General features: G+C 38.4%; 1 protein-coding gene and 1 long non-coding RNA gene across 4 annotated transcripts in view; one reads left to right on the forward strand and one right to left on the reverse strand.

Moving 5' to 3' along the window:
- Positions 1–3,701, reverse strand: part of Zfhx4 (zinc finger homeobox 4) — a 193,874-nt gene extending 190,173 nt beyond the window's left edge. The window contains exon 1 of the mRNA XM_013351767.2: positions 3,682–3,701. The gene's annotated coding sequence lies outside the window, so the exon portion shown is untranslated. The remainder of the gene's footprint in view (positions 1–3,681) is intronic.
- Positions 1–16,387, forward strand: part of LOC113457744 — a 69,479-nt gene that overhangs the window by 3,869 nt on the left and 49,223 nt on the right. The window lies entirely within an intron of this gene.

Genomic DNA, 16,387 nt, shown 5'->3' on the forward strand with positions numbered 1-16,387 from the left:
ACAGCCCCACGGTCGCAAGCACAACTGCACCAGGCATTTTCTAGCATCTCAGTTGGGCTAGGAAATACGGGACACACAGGAGGAAAACTGAAATTTTCTGTATCATGTAAGTCAGAGGATGCTTTATGCAGAGTTACCCTTTACAGAAAAAGACCCCAGAGAGCAAGCATCCTGGCTTAAAAACATAATAATAAGAAAACTATTTGAGGTGTCTGTATGGGGGAAGAGGTGCGGACTTTTCAAGAGACTAAGGGGAAATGAAGGCAGAGGAAAGTTTCAGGTTCAAATGAGCAAGGATCAAGTCCATTGCTGGAGAGGGCTCCGTGTACAAGCTGGCTGATGGAAAAACCATTTCCTGCCATTGCAGACTAAGAAATGCGGATGATGAAGGAAACACCGGAGAACAATAAGTCTGTTTCAGGTTCAGGTGCAGAAAGGGTCCACTCCTGCCATGGTGGACAAGGAAGGTGACCATTGCTTTTGCATGTTCTTTATTTCTTTTGCTCTTTTTACCCTCCTTGAAAGGTTATCAATAACATCAGTGCCATTAATGTCAAAACAACAAATGTCAAACAAGGAAAATGATTTAAAATTTTGGGTGGCTAGTTGTCCCAACATCCCTACTCCCATCACTTTCTTGTAAAACAGCTCTCTCTCTCTCTCTCTCTCTCTCTCTCTCTCTCTCTCTCTCTCTCTCTCTCTCTGTGTGTGTGTGTGTGTGTGTGTGTGGTGTTGGATGGAGAGGGCGGTTATTGAATTCAACGTAAGAAAACAAAAGCAGAGCAGACTGAGAGCCTTTGCCCACTTTTGCAATCCCTTCTGTTCAGGGAATGTTGCCCTCCAAAAGCTTGTGTGCTTGTGTGTGTTTTGTTTTTAATCATCTCTCTCTCTGTTCTTCTTTCACCTCTTTCCTAAGAAGAGAGGCTGGGGGTGAGGTCGGGGGTTAATGGGCTCAAGGGAAGGGGCAGAGAGCACTAGCACAGAGTCAAGAGTCTCCTCCAGGGCTTGGCCTCAGAGCGCCCTGCCGGCGCTAGAAGAGCTGCTGGCAAGCGCCGCGGCTGATCTGCGCGGGGTGGGCCGCCGGCAGGGGCGCGGCGACCAGGGCGAGCCCAAGCTCAGCCTGCGGGCTGCTTCGGGGCGCGGGCAGAATCCAGCCTCTCTGTCAGGCCAAGGCCCCCCACAATCTCATTCTCAGTCGCCCGCTCCAGGACCCTCAGCTTGTCCCTTCAGGTCTCTACCGAGCCCTGGCCCTGCACCTTGGACCTCGATTCCCAATCTGCTCTCCAGCAGCGTCTCACGGTACTTAAACTATGCCAACCTGCAGCCACCCTATGGAGCGCTGCCTACTTTATTTTTCAAAGTGAAAGGAGCACAAGGCTTTCCTGACGCGAGAACTTTCGCTAGACCCTCTACTTTGTAGAGCTGCCCCAGCGGAGCCCAAATTTCTCCTACCACTAGCACCTTGCCACTGAGTCCATTACTGTTGACGAACCCCAAGGCTACACCAAGTGGCTAGGTGTTGAGTGTTGGCGACAAGGAGCAATTAACATTGAGACAAAAGGTAACTTCTACTTCTAGACTTTTTTCCTCGGCACAGTTTAGTTCACAAATCCACGCTGAGGACACTCTGGGCTTTCCAAAGGGAATAATGAGTCGCCAGCTGTCCATTCTTCCCTTCCTCGGCCCTCCCCTCACCAATTCCCTAATAATGCCCCACCTCCCTCTCCCCGGCATCCTCCAGCTCAAGAACAACTCCAGCCCAAGGGGAAGGTTCCCAGTCTTTTGACTGGGCTTCCGGGCTCTATAGATAAGCTCTGTTTGAAACAAGGTATTACAAGATTTCAGCGTTAGGAACCCTTTAGAGCACCACAGACACTTTCAGATCCTCAGCCCCTCCTTCCTTCCTTTTTTGTTGGATCTTCTCCACCCAGGGGCTATTTAACAAAGGCAGTATGTTAACTAACATTTTTGTTTGACTCAGCAGCTCCAAACACACTTAAAACTGGATTCCAATGACTGACTCTCTCTCTCTCTCTCTCTCTCTCTCTCTCTCTCTCTCTCACTCTCTCTCGTGTGTGTGTGTGTGTGTGTGTGTGTGTGTGTGAATATTAGGATTTGTGTAGGTCAGGAGGAAATGGAACATTAAAATGAGTGGAAAAGTGCAGGGCTTGCTTGGGAAGGTGTCACAAGCACGTATTTACAGTGAGATAATTCAAAAGGTGTGTGTGTGTGTATCCAAGCATTCTTATGAACAAAATGTGTTTTCTTGAGAAGTAACAAAGGCATGTGTGTGTATGTGTGTGTGTGTTTCAATATGACTTGTCATGGTGAAACAACACACTTTTTGATGTGAAAGGTAAAGGCTATGGCTTTCAAAACCGAGAAGTCATGTTATGCCCCTGTATATACATACATGTAGTATCTGTGGGCAGCTGGATCCTTTCCTGATGCCCTCCAGTCTGTTATCTCCTTTATAGTCTTATTTGTTTGTTTGTTTATCTTAAAATACACTCCTGCTCCAAGGTCTCAGTTTTTCCAAATCCATGCACATTTTTCTCTTCCTGAAATCCACTTGAAGCTTTTCAGAGGCAGTCTGCCTTAACCTCTTTTCTCCAGAGGCTCTGACCTTTTGGGTGGGAAACCTCATTAAGTAAACTCAGACACAGACAGGTAAAGAAAAGAATGGGAAAAGGGGGAGGAGCTACACAGAGTGCTGTAGGAGGGGGAAGAATTAAGGGAGAGGAGAAGTAAAAAAAAGGAAAAAAAAAAGAGAAGTCAGAGCCCTCTAGACTCCTTGAGGTCAGAGCTCAGACAGTACAGTGACCTCTTTTCCCTCTGGGCACCAAGCCCAGGGTTTATAAACAAAATCAGCCTGGGACTCTCCCCAAACAATAGCAGTTGACTAACTTCACAAGCACTTGCACAGCTCTTATTGCAATTACACAGGACCTCTTATCACCACCACCACCCCCTATAAACCACACAGACTCAAGACCACAACCCCACCCTAGTTAAACATATGGATCTATTTCCAACAAGAGTGTCCAATGAAAATTTTACATTCAGTCTGGGGAAGAGCTCCAAGGGGTTATCCAGATGTGAAGAGACAGACAAGTAGAAAAGGGAGGGGGAAAAAAAACGGCCATGTAATAGAAGAGAAAGTGGTCACCTTTCTAAAACCCCAAAGTACCTGTATCTAGTCAATAAACTGCTATAGACACAGTATCCTGAAACGGCCACCAGATAAAAGCATTTGAAAGCAGGACACTACATTCATCTAAGCATCCACTGAGACAATAGTGCAGATATCTCTGGTTGAGGAAAAGCCACCAACCACCATTGTAGGTAATGTCCTTAAATGCCAGACACAAAAGCCCCTTTAAATCCTACCACAAACAATCAGTCCATCTGATCTAAGTTACCAAATGTATAATTAAATCCACATTTAATTACAAAGACAACCAGCAGAAACTAAATTAATCAAAGATTTTCTTAAACAAAATATTACCAAGGTACACAAACGATATCTTCACATCAGATTATAAGCAAAACTGCATTTCAGGAATAAACAGCAAGGTGGAAAAAAAGGTGAATGCAAACACAGTGCGTTACATTATTTTCAAAGTTTTGCATTAAAATGGTTGTCAGGGAGAGTCTAAGACAAAAGATTAAATGAAATACCTCAGAGCCAAAAGATCACCATCCCCTTCTCCTCTTCGGCTATCAGTCCCGGCTAAAGCATATGGAAAATGTTTGCAAAATGCCCAGATTTGGTACATTGTCATTGTGAGGAGAGGAGCGCAGTGATGCTGTTAGAGAAAATGGGAAATAAATTCAGGATTGGGTGCTGCCTCCTTCAATGCGGATTTATCTAAGTTTAATTTAATATTCCGCAATCACTGAATGATCGCTTATAATTCACCAAGATTTTAAAGGGCTTTATTTAAATACCTCGGGCAAAAAGAGAATGAAATTTAAACCATTGCTTATTTTTGTGTGTGTATTTTCCTATCTGAAGAACTTCAAGTGGGAACTTCTCACAATAAAAGGGAAAACGATGAAGCTTTAGGTTTTTTTTTAAAGAGAGACTGTTAAAGGAAAACATTAGCTTTATTAAAATCATTCTGAACGTAAAATCAAAAAGCACAAAATGGTTGTTTGTAAAACACTAAACCTTTAATCGATTTTATTGGCATTCCGATCGATTAGATAAACGGAAATCTATAGCAAACATCAAAGCATTTAAAACATTTTCCCTATCTCATTTATAAACAAAACTTTTCTTTTCAGTAGAAAAAAATGATTATCAAACGACTAACAGGAAATTCTTCAGATATCAAATTACGATAATAAAATTATTTCCACATGGAAGGGGGTAATGACAATGATGATAGTAATTACAATAATGAATAATTCAACAACCCTTTGACATGTGTGGAAGAACCTCGGGCAGAAACGGCGTTTGAAGGGGGGCTACTTTAAAATAAATACTTTCCTTATTTTTAAAGGACTATTTCAGAGACAACTCAAGGGTCTTGCTTAACGGTGCCTGCCAGACTAGTGTTAATTTCCCCGCAGATGCAGACCAGTCGGTTTCTTTGCCGGCATTTTCCTTCCAAATTGAGTTACTTCTGATTAGCAAAAATTAATATGCAAATACGAGCGAACCCTACTGGATTGACAAAGTTGAGGCTGGACTTGTCTTCTATGTATTTTAGAAGGTGAATCACAAATTATATAGGAAAACGGAGTAGTTTTTCTAAACCTAGGATGAAGGAAAAACGATTTATTTGGAAATGTCAGAACTGCTGCCCAGAGAAGCCCTGCTTTAAGAACTTAGAGCATGCTAGCTGCGGGTAGGGCAAGTGTTGCTATAACGGGCTTTGTGCTTGTTTGTTAAAGAAAATCAATGAAAGTGGCTGTAAAGTAGTTAGTGAGGCTTGTGTTTGGGACTTGCGGCCGCCGAGACCCTTGGCAGCCTGCTCCTTCCCGGAAAAGTCCCCGCGTCGCTGGGATCGGGGTTCAGGGCTGTGGCACCTGGCAGGCAGCTCTGCTGGCCTTCCCCTGGAGCGCTGATCCACCCACTGTCCTCTTCATCTTCTGCCTTCCGCGTCCTGCTTGCGGACGGTGGCTCCTGCTTCGGGTCCAACCGGTTGACCTAGGCTGCCTTTCCATCCTCTCCCTCAGCAGCTTGCACCTTCGCTATAGTTCCCTTCCTACTCACTGCTGTCGCTTCCTGCCTCCGTCCACTCGGAGCCTAAACTTCTGTTTCCATTCTACTGGAATCCCACTCGTACAACTAATCCCCGAGTCCCTTCGGTGAATCTGGACAAGTCTCCACTGTTCCTCCCCTCCCCCACCACTCTCCTGCCATTTATTTGGCAACTGGGGTCTTCTTTCCCTCGCACTTCAAACCTCTCTTCCAGACATTCCAGAGAGTTCTCATCACACCAGAATGTGCTCCCCTCCTCTTCCTCCTCCTCCTCTTGGGTTGGGGAGTGCGAGGGGGGATTTCAAGTTGAAGTCCCAGGGGTTTTACTCTATTCTTTTAACAGCTTTACTTTCCCTTTTCTTCTTTGCGTAACCTTCACCTAACTCCTAATTTATAACAGAAGCGGGCTCTTTCCCCTGCAGCCCGCAGTTTACAGTTTCCGTCTGGGGCTTGTGCACAGAGCGCTCCTGGCTTCCCGGCCCCTGCTCCAGCTGCCTCAGATAGGGGCGACTGTGTCCTTGCGCCCGTTGGCCACCTAACTGCACTTTCTCTTCTTGGAATGAGTTCCTGTCTGAGATCTAAAGTTCTCTGCAAAGCGCCTCTTTGTCAAGGGACTGCCCTGCTGGAATGAAGACTGACTGGGATGTAGGGGGTAGGCAACAGAACCCCTTTAAACACTCCACCCATTTTAATTCCTAGCCCCTCCATCCAACCCGGAGTGACGTCTTGTGTGGATAACGAATTCTGGAAGATTTTTCTTTTTGGCACGTGCAGTTTGCTTCCGAGTTATTTCCTAGCGGTCTCCCACCCTCCCCTGTGTCTTCTGGCTTGCAAGGGTCACTGTTTCACCAGGCCACCCTTTCTATTCTTTCACTGGCTGAGGGCCCCGAGAGCAAGAGGGAGAGCAGGCTTAAGACCTCGTCCCCTTTCTTCTTCTAGCTGACGCAGCTGCCTCAGAAAATCGCTGTGGCCGCTGCCTCTTCCCGCTTTAATCCCAGACCTCCAGTCATTGGGCAGCTCCTTAGAGGCAAGAAGTCAACACCATGGCAACCCGACAAGCCTATCAAATCACCGGCTGACATGACAGCAGCAACACCAGCAGGCAAGAATGGGCTGGGCGGAAGAGCAGACTGGCCACTGCACTCACATACATGGGCTTGCAGTGGACAGCAGCTGCTGGCCGCCAACTCAGGCTACCTGTGTACACCACTGTATATTCCCCCACCATACCACTTAGTAGTTCTGGAAGAGGATGAGGAGAAATGGGGGGTGTGTGTAACTCAAAGGAGTCCCAGTTCTAGAAATTATAAACCAAAGCTATCCGCTTGCAGCTCCAGTAACCCACAAACACAGTCCCTGTAAGTCTCAGAGATGTAAAGGGCCTGCCCCAAAGCCTGCGGTTCTTTGCCAGGTCTGTCATTTGCTTTATCAACAAGAATGAAACATTTTGTTCTGGAGGTCTAAAAGGATAAAAAAAAAATGTTACATTTGACCAAGAAATGCAGTTTTCTGCCAATGTTGTTAGGTGAGCTGTGGCTCAACACTAAGCTACTTTGTGATAGATTTGGAAATGACCTAAACTTTATCTGAAGCTGTCTATGCTTTTTTCATATAGTGTACATTGGTTTGTAGTGTGAGTTCTAGAGAGTCTCCGTAAAGGGAAGAACCGGAGGAAATTTTTTAAAAATGTATGTGTCACCTCCTACAGCACTGTCTGGCCTTTGGAACTCCCCATTTCTTAAGAAACCAATGGTTATATTATTAGGAAAGAAAACATGTTACTAACATTATTACACAGCATTGCCAACTGTGAGCAGGTTGGAACCGCATTGTTCACTGAGAAGCTGGAAATCAAGACAGGCCTTTTTGAAAAATACACAGAACATTATTTCCTTTTAATTTAAAGTTTCCTTGTGAAACCCTTGGCAAATATTTGTACAAGAATCTAAAAGGGTGTTATTGGGTATATGTCCCCCAAGGATCTCTAACTTCATTGCTTTCTGAGTTTCCCTCTTGAGGTTGGATAGACTAAGGAGAGAATGCCATTTAAAAATAGAGTTCACATGTCTCACTGAGGAAATCTCGTATTAATTCTAAAAATGTACACGTAAGTTCCCTTAAATGTGATGTAAACAATACACCAAATAAGCAAGTTTTATTTTATCCACTTTCCTAAGAAAGGCTTTTCAGTGTGTGCGAATTTAAATTTTACTTGGCATGCATAGAATACTGGAGAACTGGAAAGGCTCAAGAGAGCAATTGCCAGGTGAAGGAAAGCCGGACAGAGCCAAGTTTTGAGCCTTAAAAAAAATACATCGAAATCTTGACCTTGATATCCTGACTTGCTCTATACTTCTTTGTTGATGCATGCCAATATTAAAGTATCACATTTAGAAAATGTAGTTTATTAGACACCAAAATATGCATAACAACACCTGGAAAAACAGCTCACAATACACAGAGAGAGACAACCTTCATGAAAAGCGTGGTATTCTCTGAACTGGAATCCTAAGGATGTTCAGATAACATTGTATGGTTTCATGCCACTATGCAATGTTGCTCAGTGAAGATCTGCCAAAAACAGTACTGAAATTTGGGTACAGTTTAAATGGACACTTACTTCCAAGTTAGTGTTATCCTTAAATGTATGTGGCTAAATCATATCATACTGAGTGGTTGCAGTGCGAAACACTTGAAGAAGCAACATACTATATTTTAAATGAAAATATATTTGTTTACTCTTTTTTTCAAAGAACCAAACCTGTAAATAGAAAAGGTTTTAAAGATAACTCAAATGTTCAAAATATTTCAATATATTTTGGCTACTATAAGAGTAAATACACACACATAATGAAGTAAATGCTGAGATTTGTTGTTGTTTAATGATACATCCAAGTTACTAGAAACTTAAATACCTTAGGATCTGTAATATTACAAGTATATATACATATGTTATTCAAGTCAAGGGATTGTATTTACATTGTCACTAAAATGTTCATTTATATATACATTATATACAATTACTAGAAATGTTTAAGTGGTAAAATTAGTAGCTTAATATCTTTAATCAAGGCAAAATGTCCAGGAATTTTAATAATTCCTTTTAACCTTTGATGTTTTGACATTAAGTATTTTCTGTTATAAAGTTTTCATTTGTGAGTGATTGAAAATTTAAAGAATCTTATGTATATAATGCATTTACTTGCAATCATGAGTCAATTTTACTATCTCCTTTTAAACAACACTCACAGATTATATGATATCTGGCTGTTTAGGCATTTCATGTGAATGCTATATAGGTGACGAGTTAGCCCTATGTGGAGATATTGAGGTTCAGTGGAATCTCCTGTTCCCTTAGTGTTTTCACTGTATACACTATGGTAATGCACAACATGGGGAATTAAATGCTGTTTAAATGCTGCACTAAAAATTATAATGCAAGAATGCGTCACTCATTTTCAGCCGGGTGGAGAGTGTCTACATAGAGTTCATTCTTGACCTTACCTGAGTAAGTACTCTAACTTAACGTAGGAGACACACCTAGAGGGGTAATCCATTGAGCTTAATAGGAAGACAGTTAATAACCTTTATTTCATCCTCATGCGTTATCAATCACGGCTGTCACCAGTCTGCTGAATCAAAGCAAAAGTGTTCTTCACAGATGACTGATTAGAAACGCAAAATCACAAGATCCATCTTCATGGTCACTTTTATTATAGTCATTTTTAAACTGACAGCAACCTGCTCAGTTTCAGCACACTGGGCATCACAAATAGTGTCACTCCGTGCAGCTAAGCATGAGAAGATGTTGGCTGGATTATACTTAAAAATAATTAGGCCCTCAACCCTTTGTGGCCTAGGAAACCGTAGTCATCTCCTAGATTCTTTTACCTTTCCCTAACTGGTGGTGTTGAGTCATTAGTTTATAATTTAGAAGACAGTCAGTGTTTTCTTTTGAATTAGGCACTAGGAATCAAATTCATCTTTTGAGAGTTGCAGATAACTTTTTGGTCTAGAGCTTCTTTTGAGCTTCATGGCAACAACCCTCTTGCTCTCTGAATATGTGTGGATGTGCATGTATGTCCATGTGTATGCATGCATGTGTGTGTATGTTTGTGCGTATAATTAGTGCTCCTGCAATCTAGGTAGTGATGGTCTGAAGGGTTTCTTCCTATGGAAGTAAGGCAATTAATGTCATCGCTTGAGCACCATAGCACTGACATTACTCAGTCTGTAGATATAGAAATCCACGGTCCTCAAGGTGGCTACAATATAAAGTACCAGGGAGCTGTGTAACTTCTTGACATGTAGTTCTTTATCTTTTCATTTTTACCTTAAAAATGACACATTTGAAAAAAGTAAATATAGAGAAAAAATTAGAGGTTTCCCAGTTATATCTGACTCAAATGATAAGAAACTTTGTTCTTACTTAGATTCTTGATTATTATGATTCAGATACCAGAGTTTCATGCTTATTTCAAAATATCTTCTAAGACTTAGAAAATATTTTATAATACAATAAGACATATGTAATATACGCTTATATAGGGAAACTTTGTGGAGAGTATTAAAGACATAATTTTCATGCACATATTGTGAATAGCTTGCTTCATAGTTCATAAAAAGCTCAAATGATTTAAACTTTAGTTTAACAATTTTATTCAAAAGACCTTATAAATATCTGTGTAGGGTTTTCTTTCATCAAATGTTCATTTTCTTTTTGGTGACCATAAACACTTCTATATAAATTGAAAGAAAGACCAAGGTAAGAGATTCAAAAAGGTTGCAAATTATCAATTTTTATATAACTGTTCATTTTCGATGAAGTTGATATCTGACTCTATAACTCTGCAAGGACACTGTTTTTTGTCTAATTTCTCCACACACACACACACACACACACACACACACACACACACACACAGAGTTTTATTTATTCTAGATCGACAGTATACATATACATGTATATATGATATATCTGTCTTTTCATGTGTGGTTATAGATGAATAAAGTTACTCTATGTATCAAAAAGCTAATGTCAACTAATGCTGCTTTCTTTAATATTGTACTCAGCTTATGCACATTTTTCTATTCATATAGGTGCAGTAACTAAAATATTAGAAAATAAATCTCAACCAGTGATCTTGTTTATTTATTTTGAAATAAACAAGTGTGTCTGAATTTGAGTAGATATATTTGTTAGTTGATATTTTTAAAATACTCCTACTCTATAAAAACAATAACAACAATACCTTTATGAGTAAATGCGTTAGATTAATTGAAATGTTTACATAGTTTAAGAGTTTTGTAATGACATCTGAGCCATGGAATAATCACATTAGTGTGTTCACTTGTTCATTTTAAGTAAAGCAATAAAAGCAGAATGTCTCCTAACAAAATGCTGTGTGTATGTGTGTTTAGTTTGGATACACAAAGTTTTTATTTCTAAAATTCTAAAATAAATAACTTCTCATAGAATTCAGTGTTATTTAATTTGAAGTTAATCGTGATGGAAAGTCTACTTTTTGTGTGTGTTAATTATGCTTATCAAAATGTGGCCAGAAAGAAACACTGGAAAGTTACAGACTTGTGAAATTTTTAGTGTAGCCAAATCATCTTTTTATGTCATCTACATTTCTACCATCAGTGTAAATCGCTATTATCAAACTTTAACATACATCATAATGTGAATATCCATAAGGTTGGTAATGATGAGACTTGCAATCCTGCTTGTCTATAAATGGAACTTAAAATATTGAGAAATAACAAAAACAACTTTCTCATATATTAAACAAAATCAAACAATTAAAAACTCTGTCTTTTAAAATTTACCATAAAATATCGTTGTTTTAAGAATTTTATGTTTTGATATGATTTAAAATCACCATTCACTTATACTCAAATATATTACCTGCTAAAATAAGAAGTATTTTGAAAAAAAATATTTAGTTTTATTTACCTGAAGTATTCAATTGCTTTGTTCCTGTTAGTTTCTGAATTTCATGTCAATTTGCCATCACTGTTTGTGCTAACATTTCTTTTCTTCAAAGTATGTCATATTTAAGTGCAAATGTACAGCAAATAATTTTGTTTAATAAAAATGAATAAATGGACTAAAACAAAGCCCTTTCAGCTGGTGGAACTTACTTCTTCATATCAGTACATAGTAATCAGAGAATATTTTAAACTGTAAAAGCTTAATTTTCCACATTGTCTGGAATTTGTGTTGTGCATCATATACAGTATGCACACGCATGGAGACATATACAAATGCCATCATATTTAGATGGCTGACTTCTTGCAAATGGTGCTGCACACAGATATCCCAGTGCTGATTTCCATGCCTGCACTTATGCAGCCTGAATATGCAGCTGAAGCATCTCTCTCTCTCCTAGGCTGTGATTTTCCCTTGGCGCCTGAATTGGTCTTTGTTGAATCTTTGTGATAAAAAAGGCTGTTATGTGAGTGTCAACTTGCAATAAATGTGTGAGAAGACGGACAGACTGGCCATCTTTCAGCCTGTCTTTCTTACCTGGGATTCAGAGTCCCAGCTACCCACTACTGATATTTAGAGAGAAAAGAAAAGAAAGCAAAGGTCACACAAAAATTGCCTTTAACCTTTTATAGTCAAAAAGAGAAAAATCTTGAAAAGACTTATAATTACTTATTATGTAATTTAATTTTAACTGCTTCCCAAAATTAACTTTAAAAATGATGTTATTATTTCTTATGTTTTTATGTAAAATGATCATTTTGTTTACCTCTCACCTTTGTTTAAAATCTTATCTGTGCAGTCCTTAGAATTCTCCAGTACTAAAATTCGTGTATTTTCTGGCATTCCTATCCCCAAAGCTTTCTGTTAAGTCAGTCAATAAAGTTCTAAGATGCATTTTATAAAAATAGAATATTTTCATCAATATACCTTTTTAAAATTTTGTCTGCGTCAGTTTACAAAGAAATAAGCCAGTAGACTTACTGGGTACTTACTTGCACGGATTTTGGGATGTCTAGTTCTGGTTTCAAGTGAAACATTAGGCTAATACAATAGAGATAAATACTCATTTGATATGTTGACTTTTATGTGCAAACCTTCACTTAAGCATTGCACAAGCCCTGAAGACTTTTAAAGCATTGCAGTTCATTTTGCAATATTTGCACAATCAGAGTAGTATTATATTGCCTTGTTATTTTATGATATTAAATTTCACATTTAGATTTTCATTTGAATTTTCCTGTTTTAGACATATCTAAATATCATCTTATTTACTATCATAAACTAGTAGTTTAAGGTGGGGTGATTGTGAAATGTAAACACTGCTTCTCGATTTTACAGCATTGCCATCGAAGAGAAAGAGGGACCAGTGTCACTTTACCCCAAACATTTTCCTGTTATGATTATAAGAAAAGATCAGATGCTGTGGCAATTTTTTTCATATGTGATCTTTCTTTAGAATTATTTTCAAAGACAACTGTTCTTTGCCCTTATTTTCATCTCCAAAAAGCATTACATTTTGCTTCATTGTGAAATATTTCTTCATAGCATATCTTAGTTTAATTCACTTTTAGCAAAAGAAACACCCAGGCTCAATCTGGAGACCTCCTTCCAACATAATTTGGCTGGACCTTTTCTTAGTAAAGGTTTTCTGGTTTTCATTTTCACTTCATATTCTCAAATAAAAGATCCTTTGTTGTCTACCATTTGATTGGACTTAATGAAAAACACTCCATTTTAACTTAACAGTATTTCCTTTTGAATTTATTATATTTAAGAACACTGTCAAAAATCAAACATTTAATCTCAGGTTTTTATATTTCAAAATATATTACTATCACATGGCTCAGTGAGGTGATGTAAAAAGTACACCAAAAAGATTTCAAAAGGAAAGGCAAAAGTGAAAAAAACTCGCCTTCATTTTAATATGAAACTAAATACTATGGCTAATGTGCAGATTGGGTTCGGCAGCTGACTGTAAAGAGTAACATGTGACAGGGTGCCAACAGCAGAATCGTGCAGTATTGACTAAATGAGCTTCACTGATTTGTATTGAAGCTAATATCTTCTTTAAACAATTCCGTGTAAATTGTGCGTATAAAGTCATTGGAAGCTATTTCTCAGGACAGCCTTGCCGGCTAGCTACCTGCTGGAGTGAGGAAGATAATCAATAGGAAGAAATAGAGCTGAGCATGAGCCTGGAAGGCCGCGGAGCAGTTAATGCTGATAAAAGTAGATGATGTCAATATTTGGGAATAGCACAACTCTGGGATAATAGACAAAAGAGAAGTGCATGTGTTGTAGGGCATCCAAACGGGGACAAAATTGAAGTCTAAGTGGCAGATGATGCTGTAGGCTGCAAAAGACATTCTTTATTATAGGCATTGTTAAATCTCCACTGCAATTCAAACACAGAACAGGATGTCGTATATAGAAAAGGCACCTAACTTTATCAGCAGTTTAAAGACCCCTTCTTCAGTGGTCAATTGATTTCTGCTCTTTTTGTATATCTCATTAAAAAATATTCTTGAGAATTTCCTAAGTGGCTTCCAAGATATGAAAAATAACATATAAAAAAGAAAATGAAAATATGCTGTCAGTCTGAGGGTGGTTCCGAATGTGTAAACAAGCCTCCTTCCACACCTCTGTGTACATTTGTGGCTATAGAAGACACCTTGTTTTTGAAAGATAGTACACTAATTGGAAGTGAGGTAATAGTATATTTTTACTAATTTAATGCTAAAATTCAGTTTTGTTCTTGCTGTCAGGTGATGAAATTTCATTCTTCAGTGCTGATCTTTCTGTTGATGTATTATGACATAGTCTGTCAACATGAACAGATACAGGGAGGGAGACTGGGTGACTGAGGCCCAACCTGCACCGTGCTCATATCGAATTTTAAGCATGCTAGTCTGTTCGGATATAAGAAGTAAGACTGTGCTGGCTTTAGATGCTATTATCTTCTGTAAAATTTTAGTCCAAACAAATCAGTTGGACCACGGCAATGTTCCAAAGATGAACGAGGGAGACAATTTCAAAACGTGTGCTTTAGAATATCTTCCTTATAAAGCTGTTTAACATCATAAGTTTATTCCTTAATAAAATAGACACCATCTGCAAATTACTCAGCAAAACCTAGTAATAAATTCAGGTATATATGATTATTCAAGGTAACCTTCCTCCCAAATTAAACAATTCTATAGCTATGACATTGCTTTTATTGTCACAGAGGTTTGCTGTCAGATACATGAGTTAGATCAAACATACAATTCTCTGGGTAGCTAAAATAGCATCACCTGAGATACATATATATGTATGTATATTTAACTGAAATCATGTTACCAAATGTTACTAGAAAGTCAAATTTATTTTTACTTTATACCTGATCTTTTTTTCAATATTTTCAACCCATGGACATACAGGATGAGATGTTCATTTTGTGCTTTTGTTTTTGGAGTAGCTACTTATATTGAAAAGACTAATTTCAGCTTTAGCAAAACATACATTAATGTTATTAATCCACCATTCCTCATAATAGTTGCAACAACTTAAGAGTGTAAATATATCACCTTTGTTAAAATAAAATATTCATTTAAAAATTCTAATATGTTGTTAGCCATCCCATCTTTTCATCTTAAATACAGAGAAATAAAATATTCTTATTTATTATTGAATTCTAAAGAAGGTTTCATTTCAAATAAAGTATGAATTTTGATTTAGAGACACAGAAAAAATCTTTTAAGATCTATACTTCAGCTAATTTGTTAATCTTGTGCCACTTTCAGCATTTGTCACACATATAGACCAGGAAATTGGCTCCGTCTCATTCTAGCTCTGTATTGAATTAAAAACCTCTACTGCAAAGAGGAGCACGATGTGGGGAAAGAATAAATTTAGTTCTTTCTTTAGTAATGCACATATATTTCCATACATTTCACATCCTAAGGGAGCCTATGAATGCATTCAATAAATACACAACTATAAAGTATAATTCCAGAAAAAGGAAAGGTCTAGATCTTTTTTCTCTGGTTTTAATATGCCATTTTAAGTCTGAACACTTAAGATTAAATATTTTTATTCATTTATTTGGCTTTCTTTTAGCAGACACCTTCCGCATTAGAGATAAATCTTAAATAATGAATTTCAATGGTTTCTTCCATTTGGATGATGTTAGCAAGTTTAGGGAGAATCAAATTATATATCAGCAATGACAAATTGAGAAAAATGTTTTATTTATTTATTTACTTTTTTGCCATTTGAATCTAGATGTATATTCACCCTGGCTAGCTTAGCAGACATGTGTAAACTACATACGCACACACAGGGGAAGGAACACCCACTCTTATTTCATCTGTGTAGGCCAACAGACAAAGTAGTTTTCAACAACACATCCTAATAAAGAACAACTCTTGTGCACAGTGGGTGTGTTTCTCTGCAGAATAGTTAAACTGAGATCTGTCCCGCAGGTGATGGAGATTTCTAGCTGACTAGAAAGATAGACTTCCCAGTCTGTGTAGTTCACCCTGCTTCCTAGTGTCTGGATCCCTGAGTGCATTTTGAGGAGACAGGGCGATGCAGCAGATTTATGATGGCCTCACGAAAACAGAGCTAGCAAAGATTATGGCGTAGTTGTTTAGAAACACGGTGAACTGAAGCTTCCTGATTTACGCTGACGTATAGCTAGATGAAGCCTTCATTTGCAAATTGCCTTGTGGAGTCATCTTTTATTAAATGTTTGATAGATACTGAAATGTACATACCTATTTTAAAGCATACCAACTATGCTGCTATTAATTTTGCAAGGATTCTGTTAAACATTTTTAGGTTAGAATTTCTTTCATTGATATAGTTAAAATTTGATAAATAACTTAAAATCCAGGGACGTAATTACATCAGATTAAGAAATACATTTTATGAAATTTCAAAGTTAGTGTCCAGTTGTGAGGAATTTGGAAAAGTCACAGTAAATTTGCAGAGTGAACCGTTCAAGGTCTTTAAAAATGTTTACATTCTTATTCTATGATAAAGAACCACGCCTAAAACAGTGCCTGCATTGGCCAGTCCCAAGCCCTTGCTCGCCTGTCTCCCCTGATCTTTGATCTTCACTAGTATCAACCACATAGGTCTTTCTTTCTTTCTTTCTTTCTTTCTTTCTTTCTTTCTTTCTTTCTTTCTTTCTTTCT

Source organism: Microtus ochrogaster, linkage group LG5 (genome assembly GCF_000317375.1).
Source record: "Microtus ochrogaster isolate Prairie Vole_2 linkage group LG5, MicOch1.0, whole genome shotgun sequence".
Lineage (NCBI taxonomy): Eukaryota > Metazoa > Chordata > Mammalia > Rodentia > Cricetidae > Microtus > Microtus ochrogaster.